General features: G+C 63.4%; 5 non-coding genes across 5 annotated transcripts; all 5 read left to right on the plus strand.

The window, feature by feature from the left end:
- Positions 1–1,505: 1,505 nt before the first annotated feature.
- Positions 1,506–1,624, plus strand: LOC131861754 (5S ribosomal RNA). The gene has a single exon (XR_009360785.1). It is a non-coding gene; the product is annotated as a 5S ribosomal RNA (ribosomal RNA).
- Positions 1,625–7,539: 5,915 nt separating this feature from the next.
- Positions 7,540–7,658, plus strand: LOC131861755 (5S ribosomal RNA). Its single transcript, XR_009360786.1, has one exon. It is a non-coding gene; the product is annotated as a 5S ribosomal RNA (ribosomal RNA).
- A 5,916-nt stretch (positions 7,659–13,574) lies between these two features.
- Positions 13,575–13,693, plus strand: LOC131861756 (5S ribosomal RNA). Its single transcript, XR_009360787.1, has one exon. It is a non-coding gene; the product is annotated as a 5S ribosomal RNA (ribosomal RNA).
- Positions 13,694–19,682: 5,989 nt separating this feature from the next.
- LOC131861757 (5S ribosomal RNA) lies at positions 19,683–19,801 on the plus strand. The gene has a single exon (XR_009360788.1). It is a non-coding gene; the product is annotated as a 5S ribosomal RNA (ribosomal RNA).
- Positions 19,802–25,716: 5,915 nt separating this feature from the next.
- LOC131861758 (5S ribosomal RNA) lies at positions 25,717–25,835 on the plus strand. Its single transcript, XR_009360789.1, has one exon. It is a non-coding gene; the product is annotated as a 5S ribosomal RNA (ribosomal RNA).
- The last annotated feature ends 890 nt before the right edge of the window (positions 25,836–26,725 follow it).

The following is a 26,725-nucleotide window of genomic DNA, read 5'->3' on the forward strand; positions in this document are numbered from 1 at the left end:
CGCACCCGGGGCAAGCCGGGCTCGGACTTCGTGCACGCCGCACCTTGGAGCACACATCGGAGCGCTCCCGGGTTCGCACCAGCATTGCGCACCTTTGATGCGCTGCCTTCACTAATTTCCAGAAAAGGCAAAAAAAAAAAAAAAACGAGATTTTAAAATTTCCGTTTTGAAAGATAGTGAAAAAAACGGAACGCGGGTGCCATCTTGAGCCCGCCCTGGTGTGCAGCCCAGGCAAGTTGTGCGCACCAAGGCACCCACCCTGGCCAAGGTGGGTCACGGGGTGGGTCCTAGGGTGGGTAACGGGGTGGGTACTAAGGTGCGTGCCAAGGTGGGTCATGGGGTGGGTGCCAAGGTGGGCACCAGGGTGGGTGTGCACCAACCCTAGCCAGGGTAGGTCACGGGGTGGTTGTCGGGGTGGGCGTCAAGGAGCCAAGGTGGGTGGCAAGTAGCCAAGTTGCGTGCCAAGGTGGGTGTCGGGGTGGGTGCCAAGGATCCAAGGTGGGTGCCAAGGAACCAAGGTGGGTGTCTGGGTGGGTGCCGAGGTGGGAGCCAGGGTGGGTCCCAAGGTGAGTGCAAAGGTGGGTGCCAGGGTCAAGGTGAGTGCCAATGTGGGTTCCAAGGTGCCAGGGTCAGGGTGAGTGCCAATGTGGGTTCAAAGGTGCTAAGTTGGGTGCGAGGTTGGGTGCGAGGGTGGGTGGGTGCCAAGGTGTGCTAGGTGGAAGCCCGGGTGGGTCGGCATCCCATGGGTGTCGAGTTGGGTGCCTGATGGGTGCTTCTTGTCAAGTTTTAGTCGTCGGGACTCATTTCGAGCCTTAGAGGTCGTTTCTTGTCCGGTTGCCCTGTCTTCGACCTGGGAACCCAATTTTGGTCCTCGGGTCCCATTTTTTTTTGTCTCGCATCCCACTTTTGGCCTGTGGCCTTTTCGGGGTCGATTCTCGTTTTGGGCATCAGAGCATGTTTCTTCTCCTAAAACCCAATATTTGTTTATTAAGTCTCGGAACACATTTTTGTTCTCGTGGACCCATCATGGGTCTTGGAACGCATTTGTGGTCCTTGGGTCCCATTTTGCATCCCGAAACTTGTGTTTTGGTGCTTGATCCCTATTTTGGGTGCCCACCTTGCACCAAGTGCGCACCCGGGGCAAACCGAGCGCCTTGGTGCACCGGGGCAAGATCGAGCGTGCACCCGAGGCGCCCCGAACATGCACCAAGGTGCACTCGGCCCACATGTGAGCGCAGGTCGTTGCGCCCGAGGTGGTGTGTGGGCACCGCGTTGCAGACGGGACACTGCACGCACACGACGCCCCGTCCAGGTGCACGCACGTAGGCCGGGCCGGGTGCACACCCGACGCCCTAGCAAGGTGCGCGCACCCGGGCAGGGCTCACACTTGGCGAACGGGGCGCACTTCGCGAGGGAGGGTGTGCACCTCGACGGGGGTGGGTGGCCGGGGTGGATTCGCACGTGGGTCGCGGTTTGCTAAGTACACACTGCGACAAGCTCATAACGGGTGCGATCATACCAGCGTTAGTGCACCGGATCCCATCAGAACTCCGCAGTTAAGCGCGCTTGGGCCGGAGTAGTACTGGGATGGGTGACCTCCCGGGAAGTCCCGGTGTTGCACCCTTTCTTAGTTTTTCGCCGGGCGTCGCAATGCTATTTGAATAAACCTTTTGCCCGTTTGCGTTCTCGTCGGGGCCGGGCCGGGCCGGGGTGCGCTGCCCGCACTACCGCGCGCGCGGGGGCGACACCGAGCGCGCACCCGAGGCGCCCCGAGCACACAGGCCACGGTGCAACCCGGGCGTTGTGCGCGCACCCCGGTGCGCCCGAGGTGCTGCGCGCGCACCCAGGTGAAATCGGTGTGCACCTCGGCCAGTGCGCGCTCGGTCGAGTCGCGCACGTTGGCCAAGGTGCACGGTGATGTTTCTTACTCTAAGGTTCCGCACCAGACGCCCGGGACAGGTGAGCGAAGCTGGGCGGGGCCGGGTGCGCGGCCGGGGCAGGTGCACGCAGCTGGAGAGAGCTTTGGAGCACACCAGAGGTGCGCACCTTGGAGCACACTTCGGAGCGCACCAATGATGCGCTCCATTCAAAAGTTTCCTGAAAAGGCAAAAAAAGTTGAGATTATAGAATTTCCCACTTGAGAGATTGTAAAAAAAAAAAATTTAAAATGAAGGAAACGCGGGTGCCAAGGTGTGCGCGCCCGGGTGCGCAGCCCAGCCAAGGTGTGCGCACCAAGGCGCCCACCCTGGCGAAGGTGCACGCAAGGTGCGCACCCGAGGCAAACCGGACAATTAACCCAACTTTCGACTTCGCGCGCACCTGCGCACCTTGGAGCGCACTTCGGAGCGCTCCTTGGTGCGCACCAATCTTGGGCACCTCGGAGTGCACCATGGCGCCCACCAAGGTGCGCACCCGGGGCAAACCGAGCTCCGACTTCGTGCGCACCTTGGAGCGCACGAAAGGTGCGCACCATGGCGCCCACCAAGGTGCGCAGCCCAGCCAAGGCGTGCGCATCAAGGTGCGCACCCTGGCGAAGGTGCGCACCCGGGGCAAACCGAGCTCCGACTTCGTGCGCACCTTGGAGCGCACAAAGGGTGCGCAACCCAGCCAAGGTGTGCGCACCCCGGGCAAACCGAGCTCCGAATCGTGCGCACCTTGGAGCACACTTCGGAGCCCTCCTTGGTGCGCACCGATGTTGCGCACCTCGGAGCGCACCCGGGGAAAACAATGCAATTAACCCGACTTTCGACTTCGTGGGCACCTCGGAGCGCTCTCGGGTTCGCACCTCGGAGCACACCGAGGTGCGCACCTTTGATGCGCTGCCTTCACCAATTTCCAGAAAAGGCAAGAAAACATTGAGAAGGTGTGCGCACCGAGGTGCCCACCCTGGCGAAGGTGCACGCGAGGTGCGCACCCGGGGCAAACCGGGCTCCGACTTCGTGCACGCCATGCTGCGCACCTTGGAGGGCCATGGTGCGCACCTTGGAGCACACTTCGGAGCGCTCAATGGTGCCCAACCCAGCCAAGGTGCCCACCGCGGCGAAGGTGCACGCGAGGTGCGCACCCGGGGCAAACCGGGCTCCGACTTCGTGCACGCCGCACCTTGGAGCACACTTCGGAGCGCTCCTTGGTGCGCACCAGGGCGCGCAACCCAGCCGAGGTGCCCACCCCGGCGAAGGTGCACGCGGGGTGCGCACCCGAGGCAAACCGGGCTCCGACTTCGTGCACGCCATGGTGCCCACCGCGGCGAAGGTGCACGCGAGGTGCGCACCCGGGGCAAACCGGGCTCCGACTTCGTGCACGCCGCACCTTGGAGCACACTTCGGAGCGCTCCTTGGTGCGCACCAGGGCGCGCAACCCAGCCGAGGTGCCCACCCCGGCGAAGGTGCACGCGAGGTGCGCACCCGGGGCAAACCGGGCTCCGACTTCGTGCACGCCATGGTGCCCACCGCGGCGAAGGTGCACGCGAGGTGCGCACCCGGGGCAAACCGGGCTCCGACTTCGTGCACGCCGCACCTTGGAGCACACTTCGGAGCGCTCCTTGGTGCGCACCATGGTGCCCACCAGGGCGCGCAACCCCGCCGAAGGTGCACGCGAGGTGCGCACCCGGGGCAAACCGGGCTCCGACTTCGTGCACGCCGCACCTTGGAGCACACTTCGGAGCGCTCCTTGGTGCGCACCAGGGCGCGCAACCCCGCCGAAGGTGCACGCGAGGTGCGCACCCGGGGCAAACCGGGCTCCGACTTCGTGCACGCCATGGTGCGCACCAGGGTGCCCACCGCGGCGAAGGTGCGCACCCGGGGCAAACCGGGCTCCGACTTCGTGCACGCCGCACCTTGAAGCACACTTCGGAGCGCTCCTTGGTGCGCACCAGGGCGCGCAACCCAGCCGAGGTGCCCACCCCGGCGAAGGTGCACGCGAGGTGCGCACCCGGGGCAAACCGGGCTCCGACTTCGTGCACGCCATGGTGCCCACCGCGGCGAAGGTGCGCACCCGGGGCAAACCGGGCTAGGACTTCGTGCACGCCGCACCTTGGAGCACACTTCGGAGCGCTCCTTGGTGCGCACCATGGTGCCCACCAGGCCGCGCAACCCAGCCAAGGTGTGCGCACCAAGGTGCACGCGAGGTGCGCACCCGGGGCAAACCGGGGTCCGGCTTCGTGCACGCCGCACCTTGGAGCACACATCGGGGCGCTCCCGGGTTCGCACCGGCGTTGCGCACCGTGGTGGGCACCTCGGAGCGCACCGTGGTGGGCACCTCGGAGCACACCAAGGTGGGCAGCGAGGTGCGCACCTTTGATGCGATGCCTTCACTAATTTCCATAAAAGGCAAAAGAAAACGAGATTTTAAAATTTCCGTTTTGAAAGATAGTGAGAAAAAGGGAATGCTGGTGCCATCTTGAGCCCGCCCTGGTGCGCAGCCCAGCCAAGGTGTGCGCACCAAGGTGCCCACCCTGGCGAAGGTGCGCGCCCGGGCAATTAACCCAACTTCCAACTTCGCGCGCGCCAGGGTGGGAGCGCACCCAACAACCGGGCCTGGGAAGAGCCAATGCGAGAAACCCCACCAAACGCTCTGACAAAAAAAGAGGGGGCGCTCCAGTAACCCCGCTTCGGAGCGCACCCTGGGCAAACCCAGCCAGGGTGCCCACCCCGGCCAAGGTGCAGGCGAGGTGCGCACCCGGGGCAAACCGGGCTCCGACAACGTGCACGCCGCACCTTGGAGCACACTTCGTAGCGCTCCCGGGTGCGCACCTCAGAGCACACCAAGGTGGGCAGCGAGGTGCGCACCTTTGATGCGCTGCCTTCACTAATTTCCAGAAAAGGCAAAAAAAAGAGGAGATTTTAAAATTTCCGTTTTGAAAGATAGTGAAAAAAACGGAACGCGGGTGCCATCTTGAGCCCGCCCGGGTGCACAGCCCAGGTAAGGTGCCCACCCTGGCAAAGGTGCGCACCCGGGCAATTAACCCTACTTCCGACTTCGTGCGCGCCAGGGTGGCAACCGGGCCTGGGAAGAGCCAATGCGAGAAACCCCACCAAACGCTCCGACAAAAAAAGAGGCGGCGCTCCAATAACCCCGCTTCGGAGCGCAGCCGGGGCAAACCCAGCCAAGGTGCCCACCCCGACGAAGGTGCACGCGAGGTGCGCACCCGGGGCAAACCGGGCTCCGACAACGTGCACGCAGCACCTTGGAGCACACTTCGAAGCACTCCCGGGTGCCCACCGGCGTTGCGCACCGTGGTGGGCAGCGAGGTGCGCACCTTTGATGCGCTGCCTTCACTAATTTCCAGAAAAGGCAAAAAAAAATGAGATTTTAAAATTTCCGTTTTGAAAGATAGTGAAAAAAACGGAACGCGGGTGCCATCTTGAGCCCGCCCTGGTGCGCAGCCCAGGCAAGGCATGCGCACCAAGGTGCCCACCCGCGGTGCACACCCGGGGCAAACCGGGCTCCGACTTCGTGCAGGCCGCACCTTGGAGCACACTTCGGAGCGCTCCTTGGTGCGCACCATGGTGCCCACCAGGGCGCACCCGGGGCAAACCGGGCTCCGACTTCGTGCACGCCGCACCTTGGAGCACACATCGGAGCGCTCCCAGGTTCGCACCAGCGTTGCGCACCTTTGATGCGCTGCCTTCACTAATTTCCAGAAAAGGCAAAAAAAAACGATATTTTAAAATTTCCGTTCTGAAAGATAGTGAAAAAAACGGAACGCGGGTGCCATCTTGAGCCCTTCCTGGTGCGCAGCCCAGGCAAGTTGTGCGCACCAAGGTGCCCACCCTGGCGGAGGTGCGCGCCCGGGGCAAACCGGGCTCCGACTTCGTGCACTGCATGGTGCCCACCAAGGCGCGCAACCCAGCCAAGGTGCCCACCGCAGCGAAGGTGCACGCGAGGTGCGCACCCGAGGTGCACACCCGGGGCAAACCGAGCTCCGACTTCGTGCACGCCGCACCTTGGAGCACACTTCAGAGCGCTCCTTGGTGCGCACCAGGGCGCGCAACCCAGCCAAGGTGCTCACCCCGGCGAAGGTGCACGCGAGGTGCGCACCCGGGGCAAGCCGGGCTCGGACTTCGTGCACGCCGCACCTTGGAGCACACATCGGAGCGCTCCCGGGTTCGCACCAGCATTGCGCACCTTTGATGCGCTGCCTTCACTAATTTCCAGAAAAGGCAAAAAAAAAAAAAAAACGAGATTTTAAAATTTCCGTTTTGAAAGATAGTGAAAAAAACGGAACGCGGGTGCCATCTTGAGCCCGCCCTGGTGTGCAGCCCAGGCAAGTTGTGCGCACCAAGGCACCCACCCTGGCCAAGGTGGGTCACGGGGTGGGTCCTAGGGTGGGTAACGGGGTGGGTACTAAGGTGCGTGCCAAGGTGGGTCATGGGGTGGGTGCCAAGGTGGGCACCAGGGTGGGTGTGCACCAACCCTAGCCAGGGTAGGTCACGGGGTGGTTGTCGGGGTGGGCGTCAAGGAGCCAAGGTGGGTGGCAAGTAGCCAAGTTGCGTGCCAAGGTGGGTGTCGGGGTGGGTGCCAAGGATCCAAGGTGGGTGCCAAGGAACCAAGGTGGGTGTCTGGGTGGGTGCCGAGGTGGGAGCCAGGGTGGGTCCCAAGGTGAGTGCAAAGGTGGGTGCCAGGGTCAAGGTGAGTGCCAATGTGGGTTCCAAGGTGCCAGGGTCAGGGTGAGTGCCAATGTGGGTTCAAAGGTGCTAAGTTGGGTGCGAGGTTGGGTGCGAGGGTGGGTGGGTGCCAAGGTGTGCTAGGTGGAAGCCCGGGTGGGTCGGCATCCCATGGGTGTCGAGTTGGGTGCCTGATGGGTGCTTCTTGTCAAGTTTTAGTCGTCGGGACTCATTTCGAGCCTTAGAGGTCGTTTCTTGTCCGGTTGCCCTGTCTTCGACCTGGGAACCCAATTTTGGTCCTCGGGTCCCATTTTTTTTTGTCTCGCATCCCACTTTTGGCCTGTGGCCTTTTCGGGGTCGATTCTCGTTTTGGGCATCAGAGCATGTTTCTTCTCCTAAAACCCAATATTTGTTTATTAAGTCTCGGAACACATTTTTGTTCTCGTGGACCCATCATGGGTCTTGGAACGCATTTGTGGTCCTTGGGTCCCATTTTGCATCCCGAAACTTGTGTTTTGGTGCTTGATCCCTATTTTGGGTGCCCACCTTGCACCAAGTGCGCACCCGGGGCAAACCGAGCGCCTTGGTGCACCGGGGCAAGATCGAGCGTGCACCCGAGGCGCCCCGAACATGCACCAAGGTGCACTCGGCCCACATGTGAGCGCAGGTCGTTGCGCCCGAGGTGGTGTGTGGGCACCGCGTTGCAGACGGGACACTGCACGCACACGACGCCCCGTCCAGGTGCACGCACGTAGGCCGGGCCGGGTGCACACCCGACGCCCTAGCAAGGTGCGCGCACCCGGGCAGGGCTCACACTTGGCGAACGGGGCGCACTTCGCGAGGGAGGGTGTGCACCTCGACGGGGGTGGGTGGCCGGGGTGGATTCGCACGTGGGTCGCGGTTTGCTAAGTACACACTGCGACAAGCTCATAACGGGTGCGATCATACCAGCGTTAGTGCACCGGATCCCATCAGAACTCCGCAGTTAAGCGCGCTTGGGCCGGAGTAGTACTGGGATGGGTGACCTCCCGGGAAGTCCCGGTGTTGCACCCTTTCTTAGTTTTTCGCCGGGCGTCGCAATGCTATTTGAATAAACCTTTTGCCCGTTTGCGTTCTCGTCGGGGCCGGGCCGGGCCGGGGTGCGCTGCCCGCACTACCGCGCGCGCGGGGGGCGACACCGAGCGCGCACCCGAGGCGCCCCGAGCACACAGGCCACGGTGCAACCCGGGCGTTGTGCGCGCACCCCGGTGCGCCCGAGGTGCTGCGCGCGCACCCAGGTGAAATCGGTGTGCACCTCGGCCAGTGCGCGCTCGGTCGAGTCGCGCACGTTGGCCAAGGTGCACGGTGATGTTTCTTACTCTAAGGTTCCGCACCAGACGCCCGGGACAGGTGAGCGAAGCTGGGCGGGGCCGGGTGCGCGGCCGGGGCAGGTGCACGCAGCTGGAGAGAGCTTTGGAGCACACCAGAGGTGCGCACCTTGGAGCACACTTCGGAGCGCACCAATGATGCGCTCCATTCAAAAGTTTCCTGAAAAGGCAAAAAAAGTTGAGATTATAGAATTTCCCACTTGAGAGATTGTAAAAAAAAAAAATTTAAAATGAAGGAAACGCGGGTGCCAAGGTGTGCGCGCCCGGGTGCGCAGCCCAGCCAAGGTGTGCGCACCAAGGCGCCCACCCTGGCGAAGGTGCACGCAAGGTGCGCACCCGAGGCAAACCGGACAATTAACCCAACTTTCGACTTCGCGCGCACCTGCGCACCTTGGAGCGCACTTCGGAGCGCTCCTTGGTGCGCACCAATCTTGGGCACCTCGGAGTGCACCATGGCGCCCACCAAGGTGCGCACCCGGGGCAAACCGAGCTCCGACTTCGTGCGCACCTTGGAGCGCACGAAAGGTGCGCACCATGGCGCCCACCAAGGTGCGCAGCCCAGCCAAGGCGTGCGCATCAAGGTGCGCACCCTGGCGAAGGTGCGCACCCGGGGCAAACCGAGCTCCGACTTCGTGCGCACCTTGGAGCGCACAAAGGGTGCGCAACCCAGCCAAGGTGTGCGCACCCCGGGCAAACCGAGCTCCGAATCGTGCGCACCTTGGAGCACACTTCGGAGCCCTCCTTGGTGCGCACCGATGTTGCGCACCTCGGAGCGCACCCGGGGAAAACAATGCAATTAACCCGACTTTCGACTTCGTGGGCACCTCGGAGCGCTCTCGGGTTCGCACCTCGGAGCACACCGAGGTGCGCACCTTTGATGCGCTGCCTTCACCAATTTCCAGAAAAGGCAAGAAAACATTGAGAAGGTGTGCGCACCGAGGTGCCCACCCTGGCGAAGGTGCACGCGAGGTGCGCACCCGGGGCAAACCGGGCTCCGACTTCGTGCACGCCATGCTGCGCACCTTGGAGGGCCATGGTGCGCACCTTGGAGCACACTTCGGAGCGCTCAATGGTGCCCAACCCAGCCAAGGTGCCCACCGCGGCGAAGGTGCACGCGAGGTGCGCACCCGGGGCAAACCGGGCTCCGACTTCGTGCACGCCGCACCTTGGAGCACACTTCGGAGCGCTCCTTGGTGCGCACCAGGGCGCGCAACCCAGCCGAGGTGCCCACCCCGGCGAAGGTGCACGCGGGGTGCGCACCCGGGGCAAACCGGGCTCCGACTTCGTGCACGCCATGGTGCCCACCGCGGCGAAGGTGCACGCGAGGTGCGCACCCGGGGCAAACCGGGCTCCGACTTCGTGCACGCCGCACCTTGGAGCACACTTCGGAGCGCTCCTTGGTGCGCACCAGGGCGCGCAACCCAGCCGAGGTGCCCACCCCGGCGAAGGTGCACGCGAGGTGCGCACCCGGGGCAAACCGGGCTCCGACTTCGTGCACGCCATGGTGCCCACCGCGGCGAAGGTGCACGCGAGGTGCGCACCCGGGGCAAACCGGGCTCCGACTTCGTGCACGCCGCACCTTGGAGCACACTTCGGAGCGCTCCTTGGTGCGCACCATGGTGCCCACCAGGGCGCGCAACCCCGCCGAAGGTGCACGCGAGGTGCGCACCCGGGGCAAACCGGGCTCCGACTTCGTGCACGCCGCACCTTGGAGCACACTTCGGAGCGCTCCTTGGTGCGCACCAGGGCGCGCAACCCCGCCGAAGGTGCACGCGAGGTGCGCACCCGGGGCAAACCGGGCTCCGACTTCGTGCACGCCATGGTGCGCACCAGGGTGCCCACCGCGGCGAAGGTGCGCACCCGGGGCAAACCGGGCTCCGACTTCGTGCACGCCGCACCTTGGAGCACACTTCGGAGCGCTCCTTGGTGCGCACCAGGGCGCGCAACCCAGCCGAGGTGCCCACCCCGGCGAAGGTGCACGCGAGGTGCGCACCCGGGGCAAACCGGGCTCCGACTTCGTGCACGCCATGGTGCCCACCGCGGCGAAGGTGCGCACCCGGGGCAAACCGGGCTAGGACTTCGTGCACGCCGCACCTTGGAGCACACTTTGGAGCGCTCCTTGGTGCGCACCATGGTGCCCACCAGGCCGCGCAACCCAGCCAAGGTGTGCGCACCAAGGTGCACGCGAGGTGCGCACCCGGGGCAAACCGGGGTCCGGCTTCGTGCACGCCGCACCTTGGAGCACACATCGGGGCGCTCCCGGGTTCGCACCGGCGTTGCGCACCGTGGTGGGCACCTCGGAGCGCACCGTGGTGGGCACCTCGGAGCACACCAAGGTGGGCAGCGAGGTGCGCACCTTTGATGCGATGCCTTCACTAATTTCCATAAAAGGCAAAAAAAAACGAGATTTTAAAATTTCCGTTTTGAAAGATAGTGAGAAAAAGGGAATGCTGGTGCCATCTTGAGCCCGCCCTGGTGCGCAGCCCAGCCAAGGTGTGCGCACCAAGGTGCCCACCCTGGCGAAGGTGCGCGCCCGGGCAATTAACCCAACTTCCAACTTCGCGCGCGCCAGGGTGGGAGCGCACCCAACAACCGGGCCTGGGAAGAGCCAATGCGAGAAACCCCACCAAACGCTCTGACAAAAAAAGAGGGGGCGCTCCAGTAACCCCGCTTCGGAGCGCACCCTGGGCAAACCCAGCCAGGGTGCCCACCCCGGCCAAGGTGCAGGCGAGGTGCGCACCCGGGGCAAACCGGGCTCCGACAACGTGCACGCCGCACCTTGGAGCACACTTCGTAGCGCTCCCGGGTGCGCACCTCAGAGCACACCAAGGTGGGCAGCGAGGTGCGCACCTTTGATGCGCTGCCTTCACTAATTTCCAGAAAAGGCAAAAAAAAGAGGAGATTTTAAAATTTCCGTTTTGAAAGATAGTGAAAAAAACGGAACGCGGGTGCCATCTTGAGCCCGCCCTGGTGCACAGCCCAGGTAAGGTGCCCACCCTGGCAAAGGTGCGCACCCGGGCAATTAACCCTACTTCCGACTTCGTGCGCGCCAGGGTGGCAACCGGGCCTGGGAAGAGCCAATGCGAGAAACCCCACCAAACGCTCCGACAAAAAAAGAGGCGGCGCTCCAATAACCCCGCTTCGGAGCGCAGCCGGGGCAAACCCAGCCAAGGTGCCCACCCCGACGAAGGTGCACGCGAGGTGCGCACCCGGGGCAAACCGGGCTCCGACAACGTGCACGCAGCACCTTGGAGCACACTTCGAAGCACTCCCGGGTGCCCACCGGCGTTGCGCACCGTGGTGGGCAGCGAGGTGCGCACCTTTGATGCGCTGCCTTCACTAATTTCCAGAAAAGGCAAAAAAAAATGAGATTTTAAAATTTCCGTTTTGAAAGATAGTGAAAAAAACGGAACGCGGGTGCCATCTTGAGCCCGCCCTGGTGCGCAGCCCAGGCAAGGCATGCGCACCAAGGTGCCCACCCGCGGTGCACGCCCGGGGCAAACCGGGCTCCGACTTCGTGCAGGCCGCACCTTGGAGCACACTTCGGAGCGCTCCTTGGTGCGCACCATGGTGCCCACCAGGGCGCACCCGGGGCAAACCGGGCTCCGACTTCGTGCACGCCGCACCTTGGAGCACACATCGGAGCGCTCCCAGGTTCGCACCAGCGTTGCGCACCTTTGATGCGCTGCCTTCACTAATTTCCAGAAAAGGCAAAAAAAAACGATATTTTAAAATTTCCGTTCTGAAAGATAGTGAAAAAAACGGAACGCGGGTGCCATCTTGAGCCCTTCCTGGTGCGCAGCCCAGGCAAGTTGTGCGCACCAAGGTGCCCACCCTGGCGGAGGTGCGCGCCCGGGGCAAACCGGGCTCCGACTTCGTGCACTGCATGGTGCCCACCAAGGCGCGCAACCCAGCCAAGGTGCCCACCGCAGCGAAGGTGCACGCGAGGTGCGCACCCGAGGTGCACACCCGGGGCAAACCGAGCTCCGACTTCGTGCACGCCGCACCTTGGAGCACACTTCAGAGCGCTCCTTGGTGCGCACCAGGGCGCGCAACCCAGCCAAGGTGCTCACCCCGGCGAAGGTGCACGCGAGGTGCGCACCCGGGGCAAGCCGGGCTCGGACTTCGTGCACGCCGCACCTTGGAGCACACATCGGAGCGCTCCCGGGTTCGCACCAGCATTGCGCACCTTTGATGCGCTGCCTTCACTAATTTCCAGAAAAGGCAAAAAAAAAAAAAAAACGAGATTTTAAAATTTCCGTTTTGAAAGATAGTGAAAAAAACGGAACGCGGGTGCCATCTTGAGCCCGCCCTGGTGTGCAGCCCAGGCAAGTTGTGCGCACCAAGGCACCCACCCTGGCCAAGGTGGGTCACGGGGTGGGTCCTAGGGTGGGTAACGGGGTGGGTACTAAGGTGCGTGCCAAGGTGGGTCATGGGGTGGGTGCCAAGGTGGGCACCAGGGTGGGTGTGCACCAACCCTAGCCAGGGTAGGTCACGGGGTGGTTGTCGGGGTGGGCGTCAAGGAGCCAAGGTGGGTGGCAAGTAGCCAAGTTGCGTGCCAAGGTGGGTGTCGGGGTGGGTGCCAAGGATCCAAGGTGGGTGCCAAGGAACCAAGGTGGGTGTCTGGGTGGGTGCCGAGGTGGGAGCCAGGGTGGGTCCCAAGGTGAGTGCAAAGGTGGGTGCCAGGGTCAAGGTGAGTGCCAATGTGGGTTCCAAGGTGCCAGGGTCAGGGTGAGTGCCAATGTGGGTTCAAAGGTGCTAAGTTGGGTGCGAGGTTGGGTGCGAGGGTGGGTGGGTGCCAAGGTGTGCTAGGTGGAAGCCCGGGTGGGTCGGCATCCCATGGGTGTCGAGTTGGGTGCCTGATGGGTGCTTCTTGTCAAGTTTTAGTCGTCGGGACTCATTTCGAGCCTTAGAGGTCGTTTCTTGTCCGGTTGCCCTGTCTTCGACCTGGGAACCCAATTTTGGTCCTCGGGTCCCATTTTTTTTTGTCTCGCATCCCACTTTTGGCCTGTGGCCTTTTCGGGGTCGATTCTCGTTTTGGGCATCAGAGCATGTTTCTTCTCCTAAAACCCAATATTTGTTTATTAAGTCTCGGAACACATTTTTGTTCTCGTGGACCCATCATGGGTCTTGGAACGCATTTGTGGTCCTTGGGTCCCATTTTGCATCCCGAAACTTGTGTTTTGGTGCTTGATCCCTATTTTGGGTGCCCACCTTGCACCAAGTGCGCACCCGGGGCAAACCGAGCGCCTTGGTGCACCGGGGCAAGATCGAGCGTGCACCCGAGGCGCCCCGAACATGCACCAAGGTGCACTCGGCCCACATGTGAGCGCAGGTCGTTGCGCCCGAGGTGGTGTGTGGGCACCGCGTTGCAGACGGGACACTGCACGCACACGACGCCCCGTCCAGGTGCACGCACGTAGGCCGGGCCAGGTGCACACCCGACGCCCTAGCAAGGTGCGCGCACCCGGGCAGGGCTCACACTTGGCGAACGGGGCGCACTTCGCGAGGGAGGGTGTGCACCTCGACGGGGGTGGGTGGCCGGGGTGGATTCGCACGTGGGTCGCGGTTTGCTAAGTACACACTGCGACAAGCTCATAACGGGTGCGATCATACCAGCGTTAGTGCACCGGATCCCATCAGAACTCCGCAGTTAAGCGCGCTTGGGCCGGAGTAGTACTGGGATGGGTGACCTCCCGGGAAGTCCCGGTGTTGCACCCTTTTTTAGTTTTTCGCCGGGCGTCGCAATGCTATTTGAATAAACCTTTTGCCCGTTTGCGTTCTCGTCGGGGCCGGGCCGGGCCGGGGTGCGCTGCCCGCACTACCGCGCGCGCGGGGGCGACACCGAGCGCGCACCCGAGGCGCCCCGAGCACACAGGCCACGGTGCAACCCGGGCGTTGTGCGCGCACCCCGGTGCGCCCGAGGTGCTGCGCGCGCACCCAGGTGAAATCGGTGTGCACCTCGGCCAGTGCGCGCTCGGTCGAGTCGCGCACGTTGGCCAAGGTGCACGGTGATGTTTCTTACTCTAAGGTTCCGCACCAGACGCCCGGGACAGGTGAGCGAAGCTGGGCGGGGCCGGGTGCGCGGCCGGGGCAGGTGCACGCAGCTGGAGAGAGCTTTGGAGCACACCAGAGGTGCGCACCTTGGAGCACACTTCGGAGCGCACCAATGATGCGCTCCATTCAAAAGTTTCCTGAAAAGGCAAAAAAAGTTGAGATTATAGAATTTCCCACTTGAGAGATTGTAAAAAAAAAAAATTTAAAATGAAGGAAACGCGGGTGCCAAGGTGTGCGCGCCCGGGTGCGCAGCCCAGCCAAGGTGTGCGCACCAAGGCGCCCACCCTGGCGAAGGTGCACGCAAGGTGCGCACCCGAGGCAAACCGGACAATTAACCCAACTTTCGACTTCGCGCGCACCTGCGCACCTTGGAGCGCACTTCGGAGCGCTCCTTGGTGCGCACCAATCTTGGGCACCTCGGAGTGCACCATGGCGCCCACCAAGGTGCGCACCCGGGGCAAACCGAGCTCCGACTTCGTGCGCACCTTGGAGCGCACGAAAGGTGCGCACCATGGCGCCCACCAAGGTGCGCAGCCCAGCCAAGGCGTGCGCATCAAGGTGCGCACCCTGGCGAAGGTGCGCACCCGGGGCAAACCGAGCTCCGACTTCGTGCGCACCTTGGAGCGCACAAAGGGTGCGCAACCCAGCCAAGGTGTGCGCACCCCGGGCAAACCGAGCTCCGAATCGTGCGCACCTTGGAGCACACTTCGGAGCCCTCCTTGGTGCGCACCGATGTTGCGCACCTCGGAGCGCACCCGGGGAAAACAATGCAATTAACCCGACTTTCGACTTCGTGGGCACCTCGGAGCGCTCTCGGGTTCGCACCTCGGAGCACACCGAGGTGCGCACCTTTGATGCGCTGCCTTCACCAATTTCCAGAAAAGGCAAGAAAACATTGAGAAGGTGTGCGCACCGAGGTGCCCACCCTGGCGAAGGTGCACGCGAGGTGCGCACCCGGGGCAAACCGGGCTCCGACTTCGTGCACGCCATGCTGCGCACCTTGGAGGGCCATGGTGCGCACCTTGGAGCACACTTCGGAGCGCTCAATGGTGCCCAACCCAGCCAAGGTGCCCACCGCGGCGAAGGTGCACGCGAGGTGCGCACCCGGGGTAAACCGGGCTCCGACTTCGTGCACGCCGCACCTTGGAGCACACTTCGGAGCGCTCCTTGGTGCGCACCAGGGCGCGCAACCCAGCCGAGGTGCCCACCCCGGCGAAGGTGCACGCGGGGTGCGCACCCGGGGCAAACCGGGCTCCGACTTCGTGCACGCCATGGTGCCCACCGCGGCGAAGGTGCACGCGAGGTGCGCACCCGGGGCAAACCGGGCTCCGACTTCGTGCACGCCGCACCTTGGAGCACACTTCGGAGCGCTCCTTGGTGCGCACCAGGGCGCGCAACCCAGCCGAGGTGCCCACCCCAGCGAAGGTGCACGCGAGGTGCGCACCCGGGGCAAACCGGGCTCCGACTTCGTGCACGCCATGGTGCCCACCGCGGCGAAGGTGCACGCGAGGTGCGCACCCGGGGCAAACCGGGCTCCGACTTCGTGCACGCCATGGTGCCCACCGCGGCGAAGGTGCACGCGAGGTGCGCACCCGGGGCAAACCGGGCTCCGACTTCGTGCACGCCGCACCTTGGAGCACACTTCGGAGCGCTCCTTGGTGCGCACCATGGTGCCCACCAGGGCGCGCAACCCCGCCGAAGGTGCACGCGAGGTGCGCACCCGGGGCAAACCGGGCTCCGACTTCGTGCACGCCGCACCTTGGAGCACACTTCGGAGCGCTCCTTGGTGCGCACCAGGGCGCGCAACCCCGCCGAAGGTGCACGCGAGGTGCGCACCCGGGGCAAACCGGGCTCCGACTTCGTGCACGCCATGGTGCGCACCAGGGTGCCCACCGCGGCGAAGGTGCGCACCCGGGGCAAACCGGGCTCCGACTTCGTGCACGCCGCACCTTGGAGCACACTTCGGAGCGCTCCTTGGTGCGCACCAGGGCGCGCAACCCAGCCGAGGTGCCCACCCCGGCGAAGGTGCACGCGAGGTGCGCACCCGGGGCAAACCGGGCTCCGACTTCGTGCACGCCATGGTGCCCACCGCGGCGAAGGTGCGCACCCGGGGCAAACCGGGCTAGGACTTCGTGCACGCCGCACCTTGGAGCACACTTCGGAGCGCTCCTTGGTGCGCACCATGGTGCCCACCAGGCCGCGCAACCCAGCCAAGGTGTGCGCACCAAGGTGCACGCGAGGTGCGCACCCGGGGCAAACCGGGGTCCGGCTTCGTGCACGCCGCACCTTGGAGCACACATCGGGGCGCTCCCGGGTTCGCACCGGCGTTGCGCACCGTGGTGGGCACCTCGGAGCGCACCGTGGTGGGCACCTCGGAGCACACCAAGGTGGGCAGCGAGGTGCGCACCTTTGATGCGATGCCTTCACTAATTTCCATAAAAGGCAAAAGAAAACGAGATTTTAAAATTTCCGTTTTGAAAGATAGTGAGAAAAAGGGAATGCTGGTGCCATCTTGAGCCCGCCCTGGTGCGCAGCCCAGCCAAGGTGTGCGCACCAAGGTGCCCACCCTGGCGAAGGTGCGCGCCCGGGCAATTAACCCAACTTCCAACTTCGCGCGCGCCAGGGTGGGAGCGCACCCAACAACCGGGCCTGGGAAGAGCCAATGCGAGAAACCCCACCAAACGCTCTGACAAAAAAAGAGGGGGCGCTCCAGTAACCCCGCTTCGGAGCGCACCCTGGGCAAACCCAGCCAGGGTGCCCACCCCGGCCAAGGTGCAGGCGAGGTGCGCACCCGGGGCAAACCGGGCTCCGACAACGTGCACGCCGCACCTTGGAGCACACTTCGTAGCGCTCCCGGGTGCGCACCTCAGAGCACACCAAGGTGGGCAGCGAGGTGCGCACCTTTGATGCGCTGCCTTCACTAATTTCCAGAAAAGGCAAAAAAAAGAGGAGATTTTAAAATTTCCGTTTTGAAAGATAGTGAAAAAAACGGAACGCGGGTGCCATCTTGAGCCCGCCCTGGTGCACAGCCCAGGTAAGGTGCCCACCCTGGCAAAGGTGCGCACCCGGGCAATTAACCCTACTTCCGACTTCGTGCGCGCCAGGGTGGCAACCGGGCCTGGGAAGAGCCAATGCGAGAAACCCCACCAAACGCTCCGACAAAAAAAGAGGCGGCGCTCCAATAACCCCGCTTCGGAGCGCAGCCGGGGCAAACCCAGCCAAGGTGCCCACCCCGACGAAGGTGCACGCGAGGTGCGCACCCGGGGCAAACCGGGCTCCGACAACGTGCACGCAGCACCTTGGAGCACACTTCGAAGCACTCCCGGGTGCCCACCGGCGTTGCGCACCGTGGTGGGCAGCGAGGTGCGCACCTTTGATGCGCTGCCTTCACTAATTTCCAGAAAAGGCAAAAAAAAATGAGATTTTAAAATTTCCGTTTTGAAAGATAGTGAAAAAAACGGAACGCGGGTGCCATCTTGAGCCCGCCCTGGTGCGCAGCCCAGGCAAGGCATGCGCACCAAGGTGCCCACCCGCGGTGCACACCCGGGGCAAACCGGGCTCCGACTTCGTGCAGGCCGCACCTTGGAGCACACTTCGGAGCGCTCCTTGGTGCGCACCATGGTGCCCACCAGGGCGCACCCGGGGCAAACCGGGCTCCGACTTCGTGCACGCCGCACCTTGGAGCACACATCGGAGCGCTCCCAGGTTCGCACCAGCGTTGCGCACCTTTGATGCGCTGCCTTCACTAATTTCCAGAAAAGGCAAAAAAAAACGATATTTTAAAATTTCCGTTCTGAAAGATAGTGAAAAAAACGGAACGCGGGTGCCATCTTGAGCCCTTCCTGGTGCGCAGCCCAGGCAAGTTGTGCGCACCAAGGTGCCCACCCTGGCGGAGGTGCGCGCCCGGGGCAAACCGGGCTCCGACTTCGTGCACTGCATGGTGCCCACCAAGGCGCGCAACCCAGCCAAGGTGCCCACCGCAGCGAAGGTGCACGCGAGGTGCGCACCCGAGGTGCACACCCGGGGCAAACCGAGCTCCGACTTCGTGCACGCCGCACCTTGGAGCACACTTCAGAGCGCTCCTTGGTGCGCACCAGGGCGCGCAACCCAGCCAAGGTGCTCACCCCGGCGAAGGTGCACGCGAGGTGCGCACCCGGGGCAAGCCGGGCTCGGACTTCGTGCACGCCGCACCTTGGAGCACACATCGGAGCGCTCCCGGGTTCGCACCAGCATTGCGCACCTTTGATGCGCTGCCTTCACTAATTTCCAGAAAAGGCAAAAAAAAAAAAAAAACGAGATTTTAAAATTTCCGTTTTGAAAGATAGTGAAAAAAACGGAACGCGGGTGCCATCTTGAGCCCGCCCTGGTGTGCAGCCCAGGCAAGTTGTGCGCACCAAGGCACCCACCCTGGCCAAGGTGGGTCACGGGGTGGGTCCTAGGGTGGGTAACGGGGTGGGTACTAAGGTGCGTGCCAAGGTGGGTCATGGGGTGGGTGCCAAGGTGGGCACCAGGGTGGGTGTGCACCAACCCTAGCCAGGGTAGGTCACGGGGTGGTTGTCGGGGTGGGCGTCAAGGAGCCAAGGTGGGTGGCAAGTAGCCAAGTTGCGTGCCAAGGTGGGTGTCGGGGTGGGTGCCAAGGATCCAAGGTGGGTGCCAAGGAACCAAGGTGGGTGTCTGGGTGGGTGCCGAGGTGGGAGCCAGGGTGGGTCCCAAGGTGAGTGCAAAGGTGGGTGCCAGGGTCAAGGTGAGTGCCAATGTGGGTTCCAAGGTGCCAGGGTCAGGGTGAGTGCCAATGTGGGTTCAAAGGTGCTAAGTTGGGTGCGAGGTTGGGTGCGAGGGTGGGTGGGTGCCAAGGTGTGCTAGGTGGAAGCCCGGGTGGGTCGGCATCCCATGGGTGTCGAGTTGGGTGCCTGATGGGTGCTTCTTGTCAAGTTTTAGTCGTCGGGACTCATTTCGAGCCTTAGAGGTCGTTTCTTGTCCGGTTGCCCTGTCTTCGACCTGGGAACCCAATTTTGGTCCTCGGGTCCCATTTTTTTTTGTCTCGCATCCCACTTTTGGCCTGTGGCCTTTTCGGGGTCGATTCTCGTTTTGGGCATCAGAGCATGTTTCTTCTCCTAAAACCCAATATTTGTTTATTAAGTCTCGGAACACATTTTTGTTCTCGTGGACCCATCATGGGTCTTGGAACGCATTTGTGGTCCTTGGGTCCCATTTTGCATCCCGAAACTTGTGTTTTGGTGCTTGATCCCTATTTTGGGTGCCCACCTTGCACCAAGTGCGCACCCGGGGCAAACCGAGCGCCTTGGTGCACCGGGGCAAGATCGAGCGTGCACCCGAGGCGCCCCGAACATGCACCAAGGTGCACTCGGCCCACATGTGAGCGCAGGTCGTTGCGCCCGAGGTGGTGTGTGGGCACCGCGTTGCAGACGGGACACTGCACGCACACGACGCCCCGTCCAGGTGCACGCACGTAGGCCGGGCCGGGTGCACACCCGACGCCCTAGCAAGGTGCGCGCACCCGGGCAGGGCTCACACTTGGCGAACGGGGCGCACTTCGCGAGGGAGGGTGTGCACCTCGACGGGGGTGGGTGGCCGGGGTGGATTCGCACGTGGGTCGCGGTTTGCTAAGTACACACTGCGACAAGCTCATAACGGGTGCGATCATACCAGCGTTAGTGCACCGGATCCCATCAGAACTCCGCAGTTAAGCGCGCTTGGGCCGGAGTAGTACTGGGATGGGTGACCTCCCGGGAAGTCCCGGTGTTGCACCCTTTCTTAGTTTTTCGCCGGGCGTCGCAATGCTATTTGAATAAACCTTTTGCCCGTTTGCGTTCTCGTCGGGGCCGGGCCGGGCCGGGGTGCGCTGCCCGCACTACCGCGCGCGCGGGGGCGACACCGAGCGCGCACCCGAGGCGCCCCGAGCACACAGGCCACGGTGCAACCCGGGCGTTGTGCGCGCACCCCGGTGCGCCCGAGGTGCTGCGCGCGCACCCAGGTGAAATCGGTGTGCACCTCGGCCAGTGCGCGCTCGGTCGAGTCGCGCACGTTGGCCAAGGTGCACGGTGATGTTTCTTACTCTAAGGTTCCGCACCAGACGCCCGGGACAGGTGAGCGAAGCTGGGCGGGGCCGGGTGCGCGGCCGGGGCAGGTGCACGCAGCTGGAGAGAGCTTTGGAGCACACCAGAGGTGCGCACCTTGGAGCACACTTCGGAGCGCACCAATGATGCGCTCCATTCAAAAGTTTCCTGAAAAGGCAAAAAAAGTTGAGATTATAGAATTTCCCACTTGAGAGATTGTAAAAAAAAAAAATTTAAAATGAAGGAAACGCGGGTGCCAAGGTGTGCGCGCCCGGGTGCGCAGCCCAGCCAAGGTGTGCGCACCAAGGCGCCCACCCTGGCGAAGGTGCACGCAAGGTGCGCACCCGAGGCAAACCGGACAATTAACCCAACTTTCGACTTCGCGCGCACCTGCGCACCTTGGAGCGCACTTCGGAGCGCTCCTTGGTGCGCACCAATCTTGGGCACCTCGGAGTGCACCATGGCGCCCACCAAGGTGCGCACCCGGGGCAAACCGAGCTCCGACTTCGTGCGCACCTTGGAGCGCACGAAAGGTGCGCACCATGGCGCCCACCAAGGTGCGCAGCCCAGCCAAGGCGTGCGCATCAAGGTGCGCACCCTGGCGAAGGTGCGCACCCGGGGCAAACCGAGCTCCGACTTCGTGCGCACCTTGGAGCGCACAAAGGGTGCGCAACCCAGCCAAGGTGTGCGCACCCCGGGCAAACCGAGCTCCGAATCGTGCGCACCTTGGAGCACACTTCGGAGCCCTCCTTGGTGCGCACCGATGTTGCGCACCTCGGAGCGCACCCGGGGAAAACAATGCAATTAACCCGACTTTCGACTTCGTGGGCACCTCGGAGCGCTCTCGGGTTCGCACCTCGGAGCACACCGAGGTGCGCACCTTTGATGCGCTGCCTTCACCAATTTCCAGAAAAGGCAAGAAAACATTGAGAAGGTGTGCGCACCGAGGTGCCCACCCTGGCGAAGGTGCACGCGAGGTGCGCACCCGGGGCAAACCGGGCTCCGACTTCGTGCACGCCATGCTGCGCACCTTGGAGGGCCATGGTGCGCACCTTGGAGCACACTTCGGAGCGCTCAATGGTGCCCAACCCAGCCAAGGTGCCCACCGCGGCGAAGGTGCACGCGAGGTGCGCACCCGGGGCAAACCGGGCTCCGACTTCGTGCACGCCGCACCTTGGAGCACACTTCGGAGCGCTCCTTGGTGCGCACCAGGGCGCGCAACCCAGCCGAGGTGCCCACCCCGGCGAAGGTGCACGCGGGGTGCGCACCCGGGGCAAACCGGGCTCCGACTTCGTGCACGCCATGGTGCCCACCGCGGCGAAGGTGCACGCGAGGTGCGCACCCGGGGCAAACCGGGCTCCGACTTCGTGCACGCCGCACCTTGGAGCACACTTCGGAGCGCTCCTTGGTGCGCACCAGGGCGCGCAACCCAGCCGAGGTGCCCACCCCGGCGAAGGTGCACGCGAGGTGCGCACCCGGGGCAAACCGGGCTCCGACTTCGTGCACGCCATGGTGCCCACCGCGGCGAAGGTGCACGCGAGGTGCGCACCCGGGGCAAACCGGGCTCCGACTTCGTGCACGCCGCACCTTGGAGCACACTTCGGAGCGCTCCTTGGTGCGCACCATGGTGCCCACCAGGGCGCGCAACCCCGCCGAAGGTGCACGCGAGGTGCGCACCCGGGGCAAACCGGGCTCCGACTTCGTGCACGCCGCACCTTGGAGCACACTTCGGAGCGCTCCTTGGTGCGCACCAGGGCGCGCAACCCCGCCGAAGGTGCACGCGAGGTGCGCACCCGGGGCAAACCGGGCTCCGACTTCGTGCACGCCATGGTGCGCACCAGGGTGCCCACCGCGGCGAAGGTGCGCACCCGGGGCAAACCGGGCTCCGACTTCGTGCACGCCGCACCTTGGAGCACACTTCGGAGCGCTCCTTGGTGCGCACCAGGGCGCGCAACCCAGCCGAGGTGCCCACCCCGGCGAAGGTGCACGCGAGGTGCGCACCCGGGGCAAACCGGGCTCCGACTTCGTGCACGCCATGGTGCCCACCGCGGCGAAGGTGCGCACCCGGGGCAAACCGGGCTAGGACTTCGTGCACGCCGCACCTTGGAGCACACTTTGGAGCGCTCCTTGGTGCGCACCATGGTGCCCACCAGGCCGCGCAACCCAGCCAAGGTGTGCGCACCAAGGTGCACGCGAGGTGCGCACCCGGGGCAAACCGGGGTCCGGCTTCGTGCACGCCGCACCTTGGAGCACACATCGGGGCGCTCCCGGGTTCGCACCGGCGTTGCGCACCGTGGTGGGCACCTCGGAGCGCACCGTGGTGGGCACCTCGGAGCACACCAAGGTGGGCAGCGAGGTGCGCACCTTTGATGCGATGCCTTCACTAATTTCCATAAAAGGCAAAAAAAAACGAGATTTTAAAATTTCCGTTTTGAAAGATAGTGAGAAAAAGGGAATGCTGGTGCCATCTTGAGCCCGCCCTGGTGCGCAGCCCAGCCAAGGTGTGCGCACCAAGGTGCCCACCCTGGCGAAGGTGCGCGCCCGGGCAATTAACCCAACTTCCAACTTCGCGCGCGCCAGGGTGGGAGCGCACCCAACAACCGGGCCTGGGAAGAGCCAATGCGAGAAACCCCACCAAACGCTCTGACAAAAAAAGAGGGGGCGCTCCAGTAACCCCGCTTCGGAGCGCACCCTGGGCAAACCCAGCCAGGGTGCCCACCCCGGCCAAGGTGCAGGCGAGGTGCGCACCCGGGGCAAACCGGGCTCCGACAACGTGCACGCCGCACCTTGGAGCACACTTCGTAGCGCTCCCGGGTGCGCACCTCAGAGCACACCAAGGTGGGCAGCGAGGTGCGCACCTTTGATGCGCTGCCTTCACTAATTTCCAGAAAAGGCAAAAAAAAGAGGAGATTTTAAAATTTCCGTTTTGAAAGATAGTGAAAAAAACGGAACGCGGGTGCCATCTTGAGCCCGCCCTGGTGCACAGCCCAGGTAAGGTGCCCACCCTGGCAAAGGTGCGCACCCGGGCAATTAACCCTACTTCCGACTTCGTGCGCGCCAGGGTGGCAACCGGGCCTGGGAAGAGCCAATGCGAGAAACCCCACCAAACGCTCCGACAAAAAAAGAGGCGGCGCTCCAATAACCCCGCTTCGGAGCGCAACCGGGGCAAACCCAGCCAAGGTGCCCACCCCGACGAAGGTGCACGCGAGGTGCGCACCCGGGGCAAACCGGGCTCCGACAACGTGCACGCAGCACCTTGGAGCACACTTCGAAGCACTCCCGGGTGCCCACCGGCGTTGCGCACCGTGGTGGGCAGCGAGGTGCGCACCTTTGATGCGCTGCCTTCACTAATTTCCAGAAAAGGCAAAAAAAAATGAGATTTTAAAATTTCCGTTTTGAAAGATAGTGAAAAAAACGGAACGCGGGTGCCATCTTGAGCCCGCCCTGGTGCGCAGCCCAGGCAAGGCATGCGCACCAAGGTGCCCACCCGCGGTGCACGCCCGGGGCAAACCGGGCTCCGACTTCGTGCAGGCCGCACCTTGGAGCACACTTCGGAGCGCTCCTTGGTGCGCACCATGGTGCCCACCAGGGCGCACCCGGGGCAAACCGGGCTCCGACTTCGTGCACGCCGCACCTTGGAGCACACATCGGAGCGCTCCCAGGTTCGCACCAGCGTTGCGCACCTTTGATGCGCTGCCTTCACTAATTTCCAGAAAAGGCAAAAAAAAACGATATTTTAAAATTTCCGTTCTGAAAGATAGTGAAAAAAACGGAACGCGGGTGCCATCTTGAGCCCTTCCTGGTGCGCAGCCCAGGCAAGTTGTGCGCACCAAGGTGCCCACCCTGGCGGAGGTGCGCGCCCGGGGCAAACCGGGCTCCGACTTCGTGCACTGCATGGTGCCCACCAAGGCGCGCAACCCAGCCAAGGTGCCCACCGCAGCGAAGGTGCACGCGAGGTGCGCACCCGAGGTGCACACCCGGGGCAAACCGAGCTCCGACTTCGTGCACGCCGCACCTTGGAGCACACTTCAGAGCGCTCCTTGGTGCGCACCAGGGCGCGCAACCCAGCCAAGGTGCTCACCCCGGCGAAGGTGCACGCGAGGTGCGCACCCGGGGCAAGCCGGGCTCGGACTTCGTGCACGCCGCACCTTGGAGCACACATCGGAGCGCTCCCGGGTTCGCACCAGCATTGCGCACCTTTGATGCGCTGCCTTCACTAATTTCCAGAAAAGGCAAAAAAAAAAAAAAAACGAGATTTTAAAATTTCCGTTTTGAAAGATAGTGAAAAAAACGGAACGCGGGTGCCATCTTGAGCCCGCCCTGGTGTGCAGCCCAGGCAAGTTGTGCGCACCAAGGCACCCACCCTGGCCAAGGTGGGTCACGGGGTGGGTCCTAGGGTGGGTAACGGGGTGGGTACTAAGGTGCGTGCCAAGGTGGGTCATGGGGTGGGTGCCAAGGTGGGCACCAGGGTGGGTGTGCACCAACCCTAGCCAGGGTAGGTCACGGGGTGGTTGTCGGGGTGGGCGTCAAGGAGCCAAGGTGGGTGGCAAGTAGCCAAGTTGCGTGCCAAGGTGGGTGTCGGGGTGGGTGCCAAGGATCCAAGGTGGGTGCCAAGGAACCAAGGTGGGTGTCTGGGTGGGTGCCGAGGTGGGAGCCAGGGTGGGTCCCAAGGTGAGTGCAAAGGTGGGTGCCAGGGTCAAGGTGAGTGCCAATGTGGGTTCCAAGGTGCCAGGGTCAGGGTGAGTGCCAATGTGGGTTCAAAGGTGCTAAGTTGGGTGCGAGGTTGGGTGCGAGGGTGGGTGGGTGCCAAGGTGTGCTAGGTGGAAGCCCGGGTGGGTCGGCATCCCATGGGTGTCGAGTTGGGTGCCTGATGGGTGCTTCTTGTCAAGTTTTAGTCGTCGGGACTCATTTCGAGCCTTAGAGGTCGTTTCTTGTCCGGTTGCCCTGTCTTCGACCTGGGAACCCAATTTTGGTCCTCGGGTCCCATTTTTTTTTGTCTCGCATCCCACTTTTGGCCTGTGGCCTTTTCGGGGTCGATTCTCGTTTTGGGCATCAGAGCATGTTTCTTCTCCTAAAACCCAATATTTGTTTATTAAGTCTCGGAACACATTTTTGTTCTCGTGGACCCATCATGGGTCTTGGAACGCATTTGTGGTCCTTGGGTCCCATTTTGCATCCCGAAACTTGTGTTTTGGTGCTTGATCCCTATTTTGGGTGCCCACCTTGCACCAAGTGCGCACCCGGGGCAAACCGAGCGCCTTGGTGCACCGGGGCAAGATCGAGCGTGCACCCGAGGCGCCCCGAACATGCACCAAGGTGCACTCGGCCCACATGTGAGCGCAGGTCGTTGCGCCCGAGGTGGTGTGTGGGCACCGCGTTGCAGACGGGACACTGCACGCACACGACGCCCCGTCCAGGTGCACGCACGTAGGCCGGGCCGGGTGCACACCCGACGCCCTAGCAAGGTGCGCGCACCCGGGCAGGGCTCACACTTGGCGAACGGGGCGCACTTCGCGAGGGAGGGTGTGCACCTCGACGGGGGTGGGTGGCCGGGGTGGATTCGCACGTGGGTCGCGGTTTGCTAAGTACACACTGCGACAAGCTCATAACGGGTGCGATCATACCAGCGTTAGTGCACCGGATCCCATCAGAACTCCGCAGTTAAGCGCGCTTGGGCCGGAGTAGTACTGGGATGGGTGACCTCCCGGGAAGTCCCGGTGTTGCACCCTTTTTTAGTTTTTCGCCGGGCGTCGCAATGCTATTTGAATAAACCTTTTGCCCGTTTGCGTTCTCGTCGGGGCCGGGCCGGGCCGGGGTGCGCTGCCCGCACTACCGCGCGCGCGGGGGCGACACCGAGCGCGCACCCGAGGCGCCCCGAGCACACAGGCCACGGTGCAACCCGGGCGTTGTGCGCGCACCCCGGTGCGCCCGAGGTGCTGCGCGCGCACCCAGGTGAAATCGGTGTGCACCTCGGCCAGTGCGCGCTCGGTCGAGTCGCGCACGTTGGCCAAGGTGCACGGTGATGTTTCTTACTCTAAGGTTCCGCACCAGACGCCCGGGACAGGTGAGCGAAGCTGGGCGGGGCCGGGTGCGCGGCCGGGGCAGGTGCACGCAGCTAGAGAGAGCTTTGGAGCACACCAGAGGTGCGCACCTTGGAGCACACTTCGGAGCGCACCAATGATGCGCTCCATTCAAAAGTTTCCTGAAAAGGCAAAAAAAGTTGAGATTATAGAATTTCCCACTTGAGAGATTGTAAAAAAAAAAAATTTAAAATGAAGGAAACGCGGGTGCCAAGGTGTGCGCGCCCGGGTGCGCAGCCCAGCCAAGGTGTGCGCACCAAGGCGCCCACCCTGGCGAAGGTGCACGCAAGGTGCGCACCCGAGGCAAACCGGACAATTAACCCAACTTTCGACTTCGCGCGCACCTGCGCACCTTGGAGCGCACTTCGGAGCGCTCCTTGGTGCGCACCAATCTTGGGCACCTCGGAGTGCACCATGGCGCCCACCAAGGTGCGCACCCGGGGCAAACCGAGCTCCGACTTCGTGCGCACCTTGGAGCGCACGAAAGGTGCGCACCATGGCGCCCACCAAGGTGCGCAGCCCAGCCAAGGCGTGCGCAT

The sequence above is a fragment of the Cryptomeria japonica genome, unplaced genomic scaffold (assembly GCF_030272615.1).
Source record: "Cryptomeria japonica unplaced genomic scaffold, Sugi_1.0 HiC_scaffold_32, whole genome shotgun sequence".
NCBI classification, from domain to species: domain Eukaryota; kingdom Viridiplantae; phylum Streptophyta; class Pinopsida; order Cupressales; family Cupressaceae; genus Cryptomeria; species Cryptomeria japonica.